The following is an 18,260-nucleotide window of genomic DNA, read 5'->3' on the forward strand; positions in this document are numbered from 1 at the left end:
CACTCATGTCTCCCACCCACCCCCACCCCCCAGCAGTGCAGGGGCAGCCTCCACCAGGCCCCCACTCATGTCTCCCACCCACCCCACCCCCCAGCCACCATGGGCAGCCCCCACCAGGCTCCCACTCATGTCTCCCACCACCCCCACCCCCCAGCAGTGCAGGGGCACCCTCCACCAGGCCCCCACTCATGTCTCCCACCCCCCACCCCCCAGCAGTGTGGTGCCCCCTCCACCAGGCCCTCACCCATGTCTCCCACCACCACCACCCCCCTGCCACCATGGGCAGCCTCCACCAGGCCCCCACTCATGTCTCCCACCCACCCCACCCCCCAGCACTGTGGGGCACCCTCCACCAGGCCCCCACCCATGTCTCCCACCACCCCCACCCCCCAGCCACCATGGGCAGCCTCCAACAGGCCCCCACTCATGTCTCCCACCCACCTCACCCCCCAGCACTGTGGGGCACCCTCCACCAGGCTCCCACCCATGTCTACCACCACCCCCACCCCCCAGCCACCATGGGCAGCCCCCACCAGGCCCACACTCATGTCTCCCACCACCCCCACCCCCAGCCACCATGGGCAGCCTCCACCAGGCCCCCACTCATGCCTCCCACCCACCCCACCCCCCAGCACTGTGGGGCACCCTCCACCAGGCTCCCACCCATGTCTACCACCACCCCCACCCCCCAGCCACAATGGGCAGCCCCCACCAGGCCCCCACTCATGTCTCCCACCCACCCCACCCCCCAGCCACCATGGGCAGCCTCCACCAGGCCCCCACTCATGTCTACCACCCACCCCACCCCCCAGCACTGTGGGGCACCCTCCACCAGGCTCCCACCCATGTCTACCACCACCCCCACCCCCCAGCCACCATGGGCAGCCCCCACCAGGCCCCCAATCATGTCTCCCACCCTCCCCCACCCCCCAGCAGTGCAGGGGCACCCTCCACCAGGCCCCCACTCATGTCTCCCACCCCCCACCCCCCCAGCAGTGTGGGGCACCCTCCACCAGGCCCCCACCCATGTCTCCCACCACCCCCACCCCCCAGCCACCATGGGCAGCCTCCACCAGGCCCCCACTCATGTCTCCCACCCACCCCACCCCCCAGCACTGTGGGGCACCCTCCATCAGGCCCCCAACCATGTCTCCCACCACCCCCACCCCCCAGCCACCATGGGCAGCCTCCACCAGGCCCCCACTCATGTCTCCCACCCACCCCACCCCCCAGCACTGTGGGGCACCCTCCGCCAGGCTCCCACCCATGTCTACCACCACCCCCACCCCCCAGCCACCATGGGCAGCCCCCACCAGGCCCCCACTCATGTCTCCCACCCACCCCCACCCCCCAGCAGTGCAGGGGCAGCCTCCACCAGGCCCCCACTCATGTCTCCCATCCACCCCACCCCCAGCCACCATGGGCAGCCCCCACCAGGCTCCCACTCATGTCCCCTATCAACCCCACCCCCAGCAGTGCAGGGGCAGCCCCCACCAGGCCCCCACTCATGTCTACCACCCACCCCCACCCCCCAGCCACCATGGGCAGCCCCCACCAGGCTCCCACTCATGTCTCCCACCACCCCCACCCCCCAGCCACCATGGGCAGCTTCCACCAGGCCCCCACGCATGTCTCCCACCCACCCCACCCCCCAGCACTGTGGGGCACGCTCCACCAGGCTCCCACCCATGTCTCCCACCACCCCCACCCCCCAGCCACCATGGGCAGCCTCCACCAGGCCCCCACTCATGTCTACCACCCACCCCACCCCCCAGCCACCATGGGCAGCCTCCACCACGCCCCCACTTATGTCTCCCACCCACCCCCACCCCCCAGCAGTGCAGGGGCAGCCTCCACCAGGCTCCCACCCATGTCTACCACCGACCCCACCCCCCAGCCACCATGGGCAGCCCCCACCAGGCTCCCACCCATGTCTCCCACCACCCCCACCCCCCAGCAGTGCAGGGGCACCCTCCACCAGGCCCCCACTCATGTCTCCCACCCCCACCCCCCCAGCAGTGTGGGGCACCCTCCACCAGGCCCCCACCCATGTCTCCCAACACCCCCACCCCCCAGCCACCATGGGCAGCCTCCACCAGGCCCCCACTCATGTCTCCCACCCACCCCATCCCCCAGCACTGTGGGGCACCCTCTACCAAGCCCCCACCCATGTCTCCCACCACCCCCACCCCCCAGCCACCATGGGCTGCCTCCACCAGGCCCCCACTCATGTCTCCCACCCACCCCACCCCCCAGCACTGTGGGGCACCCTCCACCAGGCTCCCACCCATGTCTACCACCACCCCCACCCCCCAGCCACCATGGGCAGCCCCCACCAGGCCCCCAATCATGTCTCCCACCCACCCCCACCCCCCAGCAGTGCAGAGGCACCCTCCACCAGACCCCCACTCATGTCTCCCACCCCCCACCCCCCAGCAGTGTGGAGCACCCTCCACCAGGCCCTCACCCATGTCTCCCACCACCACCACCCCCCAGCCACCATGGGCAGCCTCCACCAGGCCCCCACTCATGTCTCCCACCCACCCCACCCCCCAGCACTGTGGGGCACCCTCCACCAGGCCCCCACCCATGTCTCCCACCACCCCCACCCCCCAGCCACCATGGGCAGCCTCCAACAGGTCCCCACTTATGTCTCCCACCCACCCCACCCCCCAGCACTGTGGGGCACCCTCCACCAGGCTCCCACCCATGTCTACCACCACCCCCACCCCCCAGCCACCATGGGCAGCCCCCACCAGGCCCCCACTCATGTCTCCCACCACCCCCACCCCCAGCCACCATGGGCAGCCTCCACCAGGCCCCCCACTCATGCCTCCCACCCACCCCACCCCCCAGCACTGTGGGGCACCCTCCACCAGGCTCCCACCCATGTCTACCACCACCCCCACCCCCCAGCCACAATGGGCAGCCCCCACCAGGCCCCCACTCATGTCTCCCACCCACCCCACCCCCCAGCCACCATGGGCAGCCCCCACCGGGCTCCCACTCATTTCCCCTATCACCCCCACCCCCAGCAGTGCAGGGGCAGCCTCCACCAGGCCCCCACTCATGTCTACCACCCACCCCCACCCCCCAGCCACCATGGGCAGCCCCCACCAGGCTCCCACCCATGTCTACCACCACCCCACACCCCATCCACCATGGGCAGCCCCCACCAGGCCCCCACTCATGTCTACCACCCACCCCCACCCCCCAGCAGTGCAGGGGCAGCCTCCACCAGGCCCCCACTCATGTCTACCACCCACCCCCACCCCCCAGCCACCATGGGCAGCCCCCACCAGGCTCCCACTCATGTCTCCCACCACCCCACCCCCCAGTCACCATGGGCAGCCCCCACCAGGCCCCCACTCATGCCTCCCACCCACCCCACCCCCCAGCACTGTGGGGCACCCTCCACCAGGCTCCCACCCATGTCTCCCACCACCCCCACCCCCCAGCCACCATGGGCAGCCTCCACCAGGCCCCCACTAATGTCTACCACCCACCCCACCCCCCAGCCACCATGGGCAGCCTCCACCAGGCCCCCACTCATGCCTCCCACCCACCCCCACCCCCCAGCAGTGCAGGGGTAGCCTCCACCAGGCTCCCACCCATGTCTACCACCGACCCCACCCCCCAGCCATCATGGGCAGCCCCCACCAGGCTCCCACCCATGTCTCCTACCACCCCCACCCCCCAGCAGTGCAGGGGCACCCTCCACCAGGCCCCACTCATGTCTCCCACCCCCCACCCCCCCAGCAGTGTGGGGCACCCTCCACCAGGCCCCCACACATGTCTCCCACCACCCCCACCCCCCAGCCACCATGGGCAGCCTCCACCAGGCCCCCACTCATGTCTCCCACCCACCCCATCCCCCAGCACTGTGGGGCACCCTCTACCAAGCCCCCACCCATGTCTCCCACCACCCCCACCCCCCAGCCACCATGGGCAGCCTCCACCAGGCCCCCACTCATGTCTCCCACCCACCCCACCCCCCAGCACTGTGGGGCACCCTCCACCAGGCTCCCACCCATGTCTACCACCACCCCCACCCCCCAGCCACCATGGGCAGCCCCCACCAGGCCCCCAATCATGTCTCCCACCCACCCCCACCCCCCAGCAGTGCAGGGGCACCCTCCTCCAGGCCCCCACTCATGTCTCCCACCCCCCACCCCCCCAGCAGTGTGGGGCACCCTCCACCAGGCCCCCACCCATGTCTCCCACCACCCCCACCCCCCAGCCACCATGGGCAGCCTCCACCAGGCCCCCACTCATGTCTCCCACCCACCCCACCCCCCAGCACTGTGGGGCACCCTCCACCAGGCCCCCACCCATGTCTCCCACCACCCCCACCCCCCAGCCACCATGGGCAGCCTCCACCAGGCCCCCATTCATGTCTCCCACCCACCCCACCCCCAAGCACTGTGGGGCACCCTCCACCAGGCTCCCACCCATGTCTACCACCCACCCCCACCCCCCAGCCACCATGGGCAGCCTCCACCAGGCTCCCACCCATGTCTACCACTATCCCACCCCCCAGCCACCATGGGCAGCCCCCACCAGGCCCCCACTCATGTCTACCACCCACCCCCACCCCCCAGCAGTGCAGGGGCAGCCTCCACCAGGCCCCCACTCATGTCTACCACCCACCCCCACCCCCAGCCACCATGGGCAGCCCCCACCAGGCTCCCACTCATGTCTCCCACCACCCCCACCCCCCAGCCACCATGGGCAGCCCCCACCAGCCCCCCACTCATGCCTCCCACCCACCCCCACCCCCCAGCAGTGCAGGGGCAGCCTCCACCAGGCTCCCACCTATGTCTACCACCACCCTCACCCCCCAGCCACCATGGGCAGCCCCCACCAGGCTCCCACACATGTCTCCCACCACCCCCATCCCCCAGCAGTGCAGGGGCACCCTCCACCAGGCCCCCACTCATGTCTCCCACCCCCCACTCCCCCCAGCAGTGTGGGGCACCCTCCACCAGGCCCCCACCCATGTCTCCCACCACCCCCACCCCCCAGCCACCATGGGCAGCCTCCACCAGGCCCCCACTCATGTCTACCACCCACCCCCCAGCCACCATGGGCAGCCTCCACCAGGCCCCCACTCATGTCTACCACCCACCCCACCCCCCAGCACTGTGGGGCAGCCCCCACCAGGCCCCCAATCATGTCTCCCACCACCCCCACCCCCCAGCAGTGCAGGGGCACCCTCCACCAGGCCCCCACTCATGTCTCCCACCCCCCACCCCCCCAGCAGTGTGGGGCACCCTCCACCAGGCCCCCACCCATGTCTCCCACCACCCCCACCCCCCAGCCACCATGGGCAGCCTCCACCAGGCCCCCACTCATGTCTCCCACCCACCCCACCCCCCAGCACTGTGGGGTACCCTCCACCAGGCCCCCACCCATGTCTCCCACCACCCCCACCCCCCATCCACCATGGGCAGCCTCCACCAGGCCCCCACTCATGTCTCCCACCCACCCCACCCCCCAGCACTGTGGGGCACCCTCCACCAGGCTCCCACCCATGTCTACCACCACCCCCACCCCCCAGCCACCATGGGCAGCCCCCACCAGGTCCCCACTCATGTCTCCCACCCACCCCCACCCCCCAGCAGTGCAGGGGAAGCCTCCACCAGGCCCCCACTCATGTCTCCCACCCATCACACCCCCCAGCCACCATCGCAAGCGCCCACCAGGCTCCCACTCATGCCCCCTATCACCCCCACCCCCAGCAGTGCAGGGGCAGCCTCCACCAGGCCCCCACTCATGTCTACCACCCACCCCCACCCCCCAGCCACCATGGGCAGCCCCCACCAGGCTCCCACTCATGTCTCCCACCACCTCCACCCCCCAGCCACCATGGGCAGCCTCCACCAGGCCCCCACTCATGTCTCCCACCCACCCCACCCCCCAGCACTGTGGGGCACCCTCCACCAGGCTCCCACCCATGTCTCCCACCACCCCCACCCCCCAGCCACCATGGGCAGCCTCCACCAGGCCCCCACTCATGTCTACCACCCACCCCACCCCCCAGCCACCCTGGGCAGCCTCCACCAGGCCCCCACTCATGTCTCCCACCCACCCCCACCCCCCAGCAGTGCAGGGGCAGCCTCCACCAGGCTCCCACCCATGTCTACCACCACCCCCACCCCCCAGCCACCATGGGCAGCCCCCACCAGGCTCCCACCCATGTCTCCCACCAACCCCACCCCCCAGCAGTGCAGGGGCACCCTCCACCAGGCCCCCACTCATGTCTCCCACCACCCCCACCCCCCAGCAGTGCAGGGGCACCCTCCACCAGGCCCCCACTCATGTCTCCCACCCCCCACCCCCCCAGCAGTGTGGGGCACCCTCCACCAGGCCCCCACCCATGTCTCCCACCACCCCCACCCCCCAGCAGTGCAGGGGCACCCTCCACCAGGCCCCCACTCATGTCTCCCACCCCCCACCCCCCCAGCAGTGTCGGGCACCCTCCACCAGGCCCCCACTCATGTCTCCCACCCACCCCACCCCCCAGCACTGTGGGGCACCCTCTACCAAGCCCCCACCCATGTCTCCCACCACCCCCACCCCCCAGCCACCATGGGCAGCCTCCACCAGGCCCCCACTCATGTCTCCCACCCACCCCACCCCCCAGCACTGTGTGGCACCCTCCACCAGGCTCCCACCCATGTCTACCACCACCCCCACCCCCCAGCCACCATGGGCAGCCCTCACCAGGCCCCCACTCATGTCTCCCACCCACCCCACCCCCCAGCCACCATGGGCAGCCCCCACCAGGCTCCCACTCATTTCCCCTATCACCCCCACCCCCCAGCAGTGCAGGGGCAGCCTCCACCAGGCCCCCACTCATGTCTACCACCCACCCCCACCCCCCAGCCACCGTGGGCAGCCCCCACCAGGCTCCCACTCATGTCTCCCACCACCCACACCCCCCAGCCACCATGGGCAGCCTCCACCAGGCCCCCACTCATGTCTCCCACCCACCCCCACCCCCAGCAGTGCAGGGGCAGCCTCCACCAGGCCCCCACTCATGTCTACCACCCACCCCCACCCCCCAGCAGTGCAGGGGCAGCCTCCACCAGGCCCCCACTCATGTCCCCCTGCCCACAGGCCCTTACAATCCTCAAGCATGGGCCTCATGGCCAGCCACCACAGCCCAAAGACACAACCAAGTATTACATGCGCCCATGATACTACTCAAATGGAAACAATGTAAATCAACACATGTGTCTCACACACACACAATGGTTGCAAGTGACCCTGAAAACCCATATCATGACATGCATGAAAACAATGAGATGAAACCACACATTGAAGAATGAAAAAATCAAAATAATGTATTAAAAACAACAGTAATGGCAATCAAAATTAAACAAAATACACAAGTAAAAAAATAACAAAATTAAGCTGGCTGTCCCTTTTCAAATTAAAATCAATAAATGATAATCCAAAAAAAATTCTTCCAAAGTTCAAGTCCATAAAAAGGAAATGAAGGGAAAAAAATATTCATAGTAAAAAAAATATCCAAATGCAAAGTCCAACTATGTACAAAGTATTCAGGGTCCATCATCCCAACAGAAGAAATGAAACCTACCAAAAAACCTATCTAAAATGGAACTATATACAAAAGGTGGAGCAGTGTCCGTCGACTCCAAATAAAAATAAACTATAAAGGAAACCTATCACTAAATAACTATATACAATGGCGGCGGGCCAGTCCAGCGGCTCACTCAGTGGTGTTTCTGGCCAGGGCATCATCGAACTCCTCGTCTATGTCCCGAGGCGGTCCTGTTCCATGGCCCCGAGGGTCCGCAGGGACGCCGACATGTTCACCTCCAACTCCCTGCGGATTGCCTCGAGGCACTCGGCCCGCCTCAGGGCCCTCCGCATGGAGTTCTCCGCCCTGACCATCGTGAACCGCGCCTCTTCCGCCCGCCGCCGCTCACCATCTATGGCATGGCCCAACCGCTGCCACACGGAAGACACTTCCCGTCCAGGGTCCTCCTGCCCTCCGGCCGATGCCTGCCCCTCCGATGTTGAAGGCCCTGAGCTATCGTGGCTCCCACCTACAGCCTCCTGCTGCTGCAGCTGCTGCTGTCCATGTTCCCTGTCCGATGGTGCCTGCACATCCTCCTCCAGCTGGGGTGCAGTCGTTGATGTGGCCACCCCTGCTGGACGTCCGACTCCCGACTGTGGCAGGGATCTGTTGTCCACCAGCCTGGCCGCACGGTCGGAGGCAGCTCCACAGGGCACCCAGGTGACACATGGGTGGGAAGATGGCATGAGGGACGACTGGGGCATAGGGGGTTCCGTGGAGGAGGGGGTCGGAACAAGGTCCAGGAAACGGAGGAATCCAGCCCTGGTGAGCTGTCCCAGTGGGTCAACGCGGTCAACGAGCCATGCGAGAAGACGTGCAGACTCATCATGAAAAGACTGCAGGTCAGCTCGCATGGCCCGTTGACGCAACGCCACCCCACCCTGGACAGGCTCAACCTGGTGCAGGATAGTCACATCCGCAGGGAGAGGAAGGCCAGGTGTTGTAAGCCAATCCCCTCCCTGAGAACGGGTCTGGAGGTAGGCATCCCCGCTGGTGCAAGATGATGCAGTGACAGGAGCAGGGACAGGATTGCACACAGGCACCTCTGCGGCGGCCTGTTCTGCCTCCTGTCCCTGATCCTGCACTGCACCACTAGCACCAGTGGAATCCCCACCTCCAGACCCCGCCTCTGTCGCTTGCACGGCCTCCTCCTCCTCCAAACCCCCCACCAACCTGGATGACTCTGTGCCATCTTCCTCCGTTGGGCCCTGTGGGGTCCCAGCTGCCCCTTCTGCTGCCGAGGAGTCCAACTCCAACCTCCGCCTCTTGGACCTCCCCTCGGCAGCTGCGGCCTGGGACACGGCACCGGACTCCTCACTCCCCGACGAGATCAGAACCTGGGAGGGGATCCGGGCCTTGCGTCTCCGGCTGGTGGTGCGACCCCTGCCGCTGTGCTCCACAGCACCTTCTCCGCCCTCTTCATCAGTTGACGCTGCAGACAGGGAGAAAGAAAACACAGGCATCAGGGCACTGTACAATAGACTCATACACACATGACAGTTATACATGAGTGGCATTGGTAAACCTCAGACATGGCATCACAATCCCCAACACACATGTCATTTCAACTTGCACACATGAGCCATACCACAGCCATATTGCAACAGCCAGCACCATCCATTCGCATACAACAGCATGAGCAGCCAAAGGTCATCCACACATCACATGCAACATAGGGAGTACACTACACATGCACACACACCACCAAATTTGCATGCATGTGTACACCTCTGCCAACTGTCGCAGTGTTCCGATCGACATCCATGTCACACCTGACAATCATTCCTCCACATCCTGTGCCATGCAAGCCCACACACACAAGCACCATCCATGTGTCACACATGAGACCCCTCGCATGTGTCACCCTCACGGCCCTGTACACCCCCCCTACTTGCCCACATAAAAATACATGTTCAACCTGCACACTCCTGGCACACCACACGCACAGCTTACAATCAGTATGCATGTACACTTACCGCTCGACTCCAGACGGGTCTGCCTCTCAAGGACCTGGACGTGGAACGCTGGGGATATGCGTTCCAGGACCCCCATCTGATCTTCCGACAAGTGGCCCCCGTGCCCCTTAGCATCCGCTGCCTTCAGGAGGCGCCGGGCCTTGTTGAGGGTCCTGGACCTGAAGTCCTCCCAGCGCTTCCTGACACGTTCGTAGTCGCGGACTGCCACCTCCTCCGCATTGATGGCAGTCACGATGTCCATCCAGATCCGAGTCCATCCTTCCTTGTCGGCGCGCAACCTTCCGAAGAGGGCATTATACTGCCCCAGGACATGCTCCACCAGGACACCAACTTTGGTGGCAGTGAAGCTGGTGCCCCTCTGCCTCCTTGGCCGGGGGTTGCCACTGGTGCCAGATGTTGCAGTGTCCGACATGGCAACCCCAGAGGCACGAGTGGGTGGGCAACTGGGTCCTGGGGCTGGGCTGTGGGGCGATGGAAAAGCAGTCGGGAGTTTTCGGTTCCAGCAGGGGTGGTCACAGCAACAGCACCCCTGGCTGATGTGCAGGCAGCAAATGTCAGGGCACGTGGGCAGCAGGCAGTCAGGCAGCAGCAGATGGCAGGTGGGAGCGTGCTCAGGGCTCTGGGGGGCAGTAATTCGGCCTTCTGGGCAGGAGCATGGTCTTCCGTGTGTGAACGCGTGGCCAGCTTTATACGGAGTGATTTTGCATGTGAAAATCCAGCACGTCTGCGTGTAAATCGAGGAAAGGCCCTTAGCTCGTAAGCGCGTCAGCACACGTCTGTACATTCATTGGCCCAAAGGCCACCAGCGTATGCGCGTCTATGAAGTCACGTGCACGTTGAATATGGCACACGTTTGAAATGTTGCGTGTTAAAAAAATGAAAGACACGTCCGAGTGTCAAAGCGTGTAATTGGTGGAAATGGCCTTAGCACGTACACGCGGAAGTGACAAAGCGTGTAATTGGTGGAAATGGCCCTAGCGCGTACACGCGGAAGTGACAAAGCGTGTAATTGGTGGACATGGCCCTAGCGCGTACACGTGGAAGTGACAAAGCGTGTAATTGGTGGAAATGGCCCTAGCGCGTATAAGCGGAAGTGACGCTGGACGTGTGGGCCTGCATAAAAGGTACGTGTAGAACACCATTTCCGTGTACGTGCTTTTCGTGGAGAGCGAGTGGGTGAAATCTGTACTTCTTGTCGTTTCACACGCGATTTACTTCACGGCGATTCAAGTTCGTACTCCCTGTTACCTCTGACAGCTTTTTCTCTTTTTTCTCTTTTTCTGGTTTTCCTGGGCCTGTTCCCTCAAACAGCGTTCCCTTCTACTGTTGTCCTGTCTCCTCAGACAGCGTACAATTCTTCTTTTGGCGGGGGTGTTGCCAACGCGCACACACGCTTCTTTTTCACGCTCTTTTTCCTGGCACACGGTGAGTCACGCACGTATCTAACATCTGTGCTTGCCCCGTGTGTAGCCTACCCCTTCAGAGGTCATTCTAGGCTGCGTGTGACACGCATACGTTCATTCTTGTGTTACTGGGTGCCACAGCGTAGTGCAGGTTTATTTTTCTGCACACGTGGTCTAGGAGGGGTTGCGTGCACGTTATCTCCCTTTTTTGGGCTTCCTGTGTGTTGCGTGACCCATCATCTTTCCCCAGGGGTCACATTCAGCCTTGCTAGAGCACTAGGGTACGATTACCATCTGGTACCCAACCCTTTTGACCCCCAATTGCCCAGGACAATAGTTTACAGCCACTCCCATACGCACATTAACATCAGTGCCATGGTTGGGAGGCGAGGAATCCGTAAGGGTGGCAAAGGTGGACGAGCCACAAGTGGTGGCCGTGGTGGATCCGGTAGGGGACGTGGTCATTACTTGCAGGGTGACCCTGTCCCCCCATGTGTGGAGGACCAGTCAAGGGCACCCATAATCCCCCCCACCCCCCCTGGTTGAGGGTGATGTGGCTGACACCATCCATGCTCAGCCCTTGTTGGACCAGCCCATTGTGGCACCAGACCTGGCTGACTCCATGGCTGACTTCCAGGTCAGCAGGCCTATGACACGTGCGCTGGTGCACGTTGATGTCATCAGGCCACGTGGATCAGGGGCGGCAAGGTCAACTGCTGCCCCAAGTAGGCAGGGTGGAGAGGCTGCAGGGGCAGCTGCGGCTCCATCCACCCAAGCTCTCACACACCCAGCCAGGACAGTGTCGGTCCTAGTCCATCCTGCTGACATTCCCCCTGACACCATTACACTTGAGCCAATGCCTGCACCAACTCCCATGCTGAGTGTGCAATCCCACACTCCTGAAACAGAGTCCACCAGGGCTCCTGCCCCTAGTGTCCAGAGCGGCGTAGGACACTCAGGATCACCACCACCTTCCAAGCGGAAGAGGAAGAGTGCTCGTCCGGCACAGGCTGATGCCCCAGACACGGCTACACAGTCCGGCCCGTCGAGGAAGCCCAGCTTCACGGATGCCGAACTGAATGCACTTGTCGAGTATGTGTCCGCACATGATAACGAAATGGTCATTGTTGCAGGATCCAAGACCACACCTGCACAACACCAGGCACACTGGCAGACCGTTGCGGACATCGTAAGTGCCCTTGGAATCGTGAGGCGCACAGCCAATGATTGCTATAAGCGCTGGAATGACCTAAAGCGCAGGGCAAAGAATAAGCTGGCCTCAAGTCATGCCGCAACTCTAGTGACTGGAGGTGGGTCTCCAGTAGAAGACATGGAATTCACTCCACATGAGTCAGTCTCTGGGACCTACGTCACGGAGGAACAGATCCAAGGCGTGGGAGATCTGCCTGATTATGAGGCATTGTCCGGTGAGTGCACATGCATGTGTGTGTCATCCATGTGCATGGTGTGTGTGTGAGGGCTTCTGTTTGTGTGCCAGGTGAGGGTGTGTGCGCCTGAGTTGTTTAGGTCACCCATGTGCTTCATGCAATACATTCTGCTCAGCAGCATTTGGCCATAGCAGTATCCCTTCTGCCAACAGTAGACATCTAGCCCAACAGCACGCCAGTTGCCCTTGAAGTGTCACCTTGCCACAACATTGTTGCTTATTTTTCTCTGTTCATTCAGGCAGATTGTTTGCATTCCACCACTTTTACTAGACATTTCTCAGTCCTCTAGTCACATGTCTGACATGGCTATGGTAAAGTGGAGTGACTTTGTTACCTGGATATCATTTGTTTAGACATGTCCCTGTGCAATCGGACCATTTTGGACTGGCAGCTCCAGGTGAAAAATCAGACCTGTTTGAATTAGAAAAGCTATTACATGAGGGAACTGGACTGAATGAATAAGTGCTGCCCTCCTCTCCATCTTCACTCAATAGCAATGGTACATGCCATCTGTGTGATGGCATGTGTATTTCACCTGACAATCACAGGCCAATGTGTGATGCCACTGCTAGGCAGCAAATGTGTTCATCTTCCATCTTGGTGTCATCATTGTGTGCCATTTGCCTCCCCTTCATACGCAGTGAGGGTGCATGGATGGGAGGGTTTTAGTCATGTGGGACATGTGTCAATCAAGTACTGGTTCTGTTGCTTCTCAGCCCTCATTGTGTGCCATGGTGCTAATGCCTGTTTCCATTTGTTTTCTTTTATGTCTTTGCAGGGGAAGACGCACCTGATACTGCTGGGGTTGTGGAGATGGTGCAGACCCAGGAGGGGTCTGAGGGCCGACCGACCACCAGTGAGGGACGTGGTGTGGTGGTGGGTGAGAACCCACAACTGCTGCAGGTCGTGCTCTCAAGGGGTGTCTCTGGCTGCACCTCCCCCGAGCTGTACTCAGGTGTTGATTCGGATGATGAGACCTACGTGCCGTCGCAGGTGAGTGTTCCTGGGAGGGATTCTGTTCTGTCCGACCCACCTGCACCAGGGTTAGAACCCTCAATGGGGATGTCAGTGTTGGCAGCTACGCCTTTGGTGGTTACGGATGCAGGGTCACACTCCGCGACATCTGATCCTGTTCCTGGGCCAGCAGATCAGAGGGGGAATGCAGTCCTGCAGCCTCAGGCAGTGCCGGCAAAGCAAGGCGCAGTTCACCTTGCCCCAGACAGGTGTGGTGCCCGCCGCCGTGGTGGCCGTACGCCACCTGGCAATACCGCATGGGAGCAATTCATTTACGGTATGGCAACCCAACAGGCAGCATCATCAGAGATGATGGCTCAGGCCATGGATAGGGTGGCCACTTCCATTGTCCCCCACGAAAGGCTGATGGAGCGACTACAGCAGGCAACCGACTCCATCTGCCAGTCACACAGGGAGGACATGTTGGCGTCCAACAGGGACAGGCGGGCGGCACTGGCGACTCTGCAGGAAGCCATCTCCATAGAGTCCCAGGGCCACAGGGAAGCCCTGAGGCTGGAACTCCTTCACCTCAGGACGACTCTTGTTGAGCTTGAGGCTTCAACAAACGGAAGGACAGAACAGCAGCTGGAGCGTCTCACCCGTACGCTCTCAGCTGAGATGCAGGCAACTAGGGCGGAGGTCCGGGCATCCCGTGAGTTGTTGCATGGGGACCTCCGCACACTCATCCTCCAGAACGAGACCTACCACACCTGCATGCTTGCAGCCATGGAGGAACAGACTAGGGCCTTGCGTGTGCTGCCTCCCATAGTGCCACCATCTCCGGATGCAGCTGCACAGGGTGAGAATAGCGACAGCAGTGATACTCCCACAATAGGGTAGCCGTGTGGGCCATGAGCCCATGGAGGTGTTTTTTTTCGCAAGATCCACACAGGTGGGTTTTGGTGTGCACCCTGTCCTCGGACCTCCTGGGTGGCCTCCCCAACCCCCCCGGGCCCATTAATGGCCATTTTTTTTTTTTTTTCTTTTTTTTTTTTTTTTTTGGGACAGTGTGTTGCCTTGTGTGGCTCCCGTGGGCATACGCTGCATTGTGGCTGGGCACATGCAGGCTTGTCATGTATTTGGTTCAGATGCTTGGGTTTTTGTCACACACACCCCTCCTGCTTCCCGTTTCCATGGGCTTGCAAAGGGTGTGCCCAAGTGACATTGACGTACATGGTGACATTGGACTCCCACTACATGTGTGGGTAGTCTAGTCAATACTGTGTATACATTCCTAGTGCATATTGCTGTTGTGTTGTACACTGCATGTTGCATTGATGTGTAACTCATCATACATGTCTACCTCCTAATTTGCAGGTCCTTTCCTCATGTCTACACAAGGCCCTCTACTTTGGAGATGGAGTCCATGTTGGCAGCAGTGCACCTACAACTCTACATGGCGGCAACACTGTACAGTTGGAAGTGGTGGGAGTGCAGGCATTTCCAGGTGGTGAGACTACCAATTTCTTACATTCGTAATGTCATGTTAATGGTAGTTTTGAGGGTCAGTAGCTGATAAGTGTTATTGCTAAATACCTGCTCAAGTGTGTTGTTGGTCCTGCATTACTGTGAGCATTTCAGGTGTCGTGAGTTTCAATTAGGGACACTGTACTTTGTGACACTTGTGTTATGTTGTGGGGATTACTTTGTTTACCCGCACATAGCATGACATGGCATGGTGTGTCGTGTGGCGGTGCTGGGGATGGGTTGGGTGACATGGGACTGTCCTCATGTTGCATTTTGCAAGTGGGTATTCATTTTAGCTGCATGAATGTGTTTTTTCTCGAAACTGCATTGGTGCTGTCTGTGTAGGTAGGGATGCACACAATGTAACACTTCCAGGTGAACAATCTCAGGCTGATATGGTTTTGACGGTTGATTCTCCAGACATTCAGGATCATTGTCAGGTTGAGTCATCATTGATTGTCAGATGGTATGTGCCAGGGCAGTGTGCACTCCACAGGGGTGTGATTTCTATGTGAAGTCATTAGCCACTAGCTGTGTACGGGCTGCCTCCCCCCCGGGCCCTTTCACCTCCCATGCGCAGCGGGCGGGCATGTGGTTGGGGATGTGAGGGCACCACCATGTCCATGGCCAGGCCCCGGCGTGTTGCAACGTTGTGCAGGACACATGCTGCCACTATGATCCTGCACACTACTGGGGGAGTGTATAACAGCTGCCCGCCAGAACGGTCAAGGGAGCGAAAGCGTGACTTAAGCACTCCGAATGTGCGCTCCACTATGCCCCGGGTTGCAATGTGGGCTGTGTTATATCTTACCTCGGGTGGCGTGGTGGGGTTCCGAATTGGCGTCATCATGTGGGGGCTGAGAGGGTAGGCACTGTCCCCTGTGGAGGTGGTGATGGGTATCATTGGTGGGGTTGTGACCTTGCTCAGTATCTGACATGCATGCATGTGCAGTGGCATTCATACTCACCAAGCAGCCATGTATCGCCATGCCGCCCAGCTTCTAGGTCCCGGCTTAGGGTGGACATTCGGTAAATGAAGCTGTCGTGGGTGGACCCGGGATAGTTGGCATATACTGAGGTGATGATTCCCTTGGCATTACATACTACCTGCACGTTGATGGAATGCCAGTGCTTGCGGTTCCTATAGATGTGCTCAGATGCCCTGGGGGGACGTAGAGCCACACGGGTGCAGTCGATGGCACCTAGCACTTTGGGGAATCGTGCCACACCGTAAAAATCCAGGGCGGCAGCATGCCTTTCTGCAGGTGTTCTGGGCAGGTATATGTGCCTGCGGACTGATGGGCGTGCAGTGATGATGTTCAAGACCTGGTGTAGGCAGCGTGACTGCGTGGCCTGTGACACCCCACCCACTATGGCACTTGTCCGCTGAAATGATTCAGTGGCTAAGAAGTGCAGTACATTGAGGACCTTCTCCAGGGGGCTGAGTGCTTGGGAGCACAGGGTGGGTGATGTGAGGTCATCTTCCCACTCACTCACCAGGTCAAGTATTATGTGTGGTGGAAACCTGTACCTCCCATTCACCTGGTCATCAGGCATCCCAAAAAGGCTGGTTCTGGGTGTGAAAATTCTGGGCCTGACTATCCTCCTCCTCCTCCTTTGGTAGCCCACGGACACTGCTGCTAGGAACGGTATATTCATCCTGGCGTCTGAGCTTGTTCTTTTTTTGCGCGCAAATTTATGCGTCACGGGTCAATGTATGCCTGCTTCCTACTGGCGTACGTGTTTCTTTGCGCGTGTTGTAGGCGAGCGTGTGAAACTTCCTGCGCACCCCTGAAATCCACGTACCCAGGCCAATAGCGTGTGGAAATTCCCGCGCACCCCGGAATACACGTGCGCTGATGTACTCGCGTGTGTAAGTGCCCGTGCACCCCTGAAATACACGTACATAGGCCAATCGCGTGTACGCGCACTTTGGAACAATTACACGCGATGACACTCTGACGTGCAGTCTTTCCACGTGTGCTCCGTCATCACGTGCTATGAGGGAAACACCCGTGCGTGTCACGTCACAGACGCGCTTACGCGCTGAGGGCCTTTGGTCCAATAGAATCGCGTATGCGTGCTGACGCGCTTACGCGCTTAGGGCCTTTCCTCGAATTTCACGCTGACGTGCAGGATTTTCACGTGCCAAATCACTCCGTATCAAGCTGGTCACGCGAAAACACACGGAAGACCACGCTCCTGCCCAGATGGCCGAATTACTGCCCCCCAGTGCCCCGAGCAGCCTCCCACGTGCCATCTGCTGCTGCCTGCCTGCCTGCCTGCCTGCCTGCTGCCACCGTGCCCTGCCATTTGGTGCCTGCACATCAGCCATCTTCAGGGGTCCAGTTGCTGTGTCCACCCCTGCTGGAACAGAAGACTCCCGACTGGGATAACATCGCTCCACAGCCCAGCCCCAGGACCCAGTTGCCCACCCACTCCTGCTTCTGGGGTTGCCATGTCGGGCACTTCGACATCTGGCACCAGTGGCAACCCCAGGCCAGCGGGGCAGAGGGGCACCAGCTTCACTGCCACCGAAGTTGGTGTCCTGGTGGAGCATGTCCTGGGGCAGTATGATGCCCTCTTTGGATCGTCCCGCGCCAGCAAGGAAGGACGGGAGAGGATCTGGGCCGACTGTGTGGTTGCCATCAACGCGGAGGGGGTGGCAACCCGCGACGTCCAGAAGATCAAGAAGCGCTGGGAGGACTTGAGGTCCATCCAGATGAGGGTCCTGGAACGCGTACGCCCAGCGCTCCACGCCCAGATCCTTGAGAGGGAGACCCGTCTGGAGTTGAGCGGTAAGTGGCCAAGCATTGCTGTGTGAGACAGGGCATGTTGCGGTGTGCTGGTTGTCTGATACTTGCCTGTATGTGTGACATAGGCCATGTACGCATGTATGTGTGCAGGGACATCATGGTAATGCATGTGCGACCAGTGATGTGTGAACCACATGGTTGTTGCATGTGTTTAAATGCGACATGGGGAGCCCTATGCAGATTTTACACATGTGAGCATGCCAGTCTCTGTTCCTGGACATGGGTGGGGGTGAGGGATGGTTGCTGATGCCAGGTACATATATGGTAGCCATGTCTGTGTGCCTGACCTGCGTGTCTGTGACTTGTGAATGCCATGGATGCATGACACATGTCTGTGACAATGCACAGATTCACTGATGCAGCCTAGTTATCCTTGTATCCGCTGTGTTTGGGGTGTATGAGGCCAGATGGATGTGACTGAGGTGAAGTGTGTGCATGTGATAGGCATGACCCATGATGCATGTGAGTTCCATATCATTGTATGTTTCAAGAGTCCATTGGACATGTATGGAAATGTCCATGGCATG

General features: G+C 60.9%; 1 protein-coding gene across 1 annotated transcript in view; it reads left to right on the top strand.

Moving 5' to 3' along the window:
* The window catches only part of TMPRSS15 (transmembrane serine protease 15), a 1,663,368-nt gene that overhangs the window by 963,861 nt on the left and 681,247 nt on the right, over nt 1-18,260 (top strand). The window lies entirely within an intron of this gene.

The sequence above is a fragment of the Ambystoma mexicanum genome, chromosome 7p (assembly GCF_040938575.1).
Source record: "Ambystoma mexicanum isolate Mex_15411 chromosome 7p, UKY_AmexF1_1, whole genome shotgun sequence".
Taxonomy (NCBI): domain Eukaryota; kingdom Metazoa; phylum Chordata; class Amphibia; order Caudata; family Ambystomatidae; genus Ambystoma; species Ambystoma mexicanum.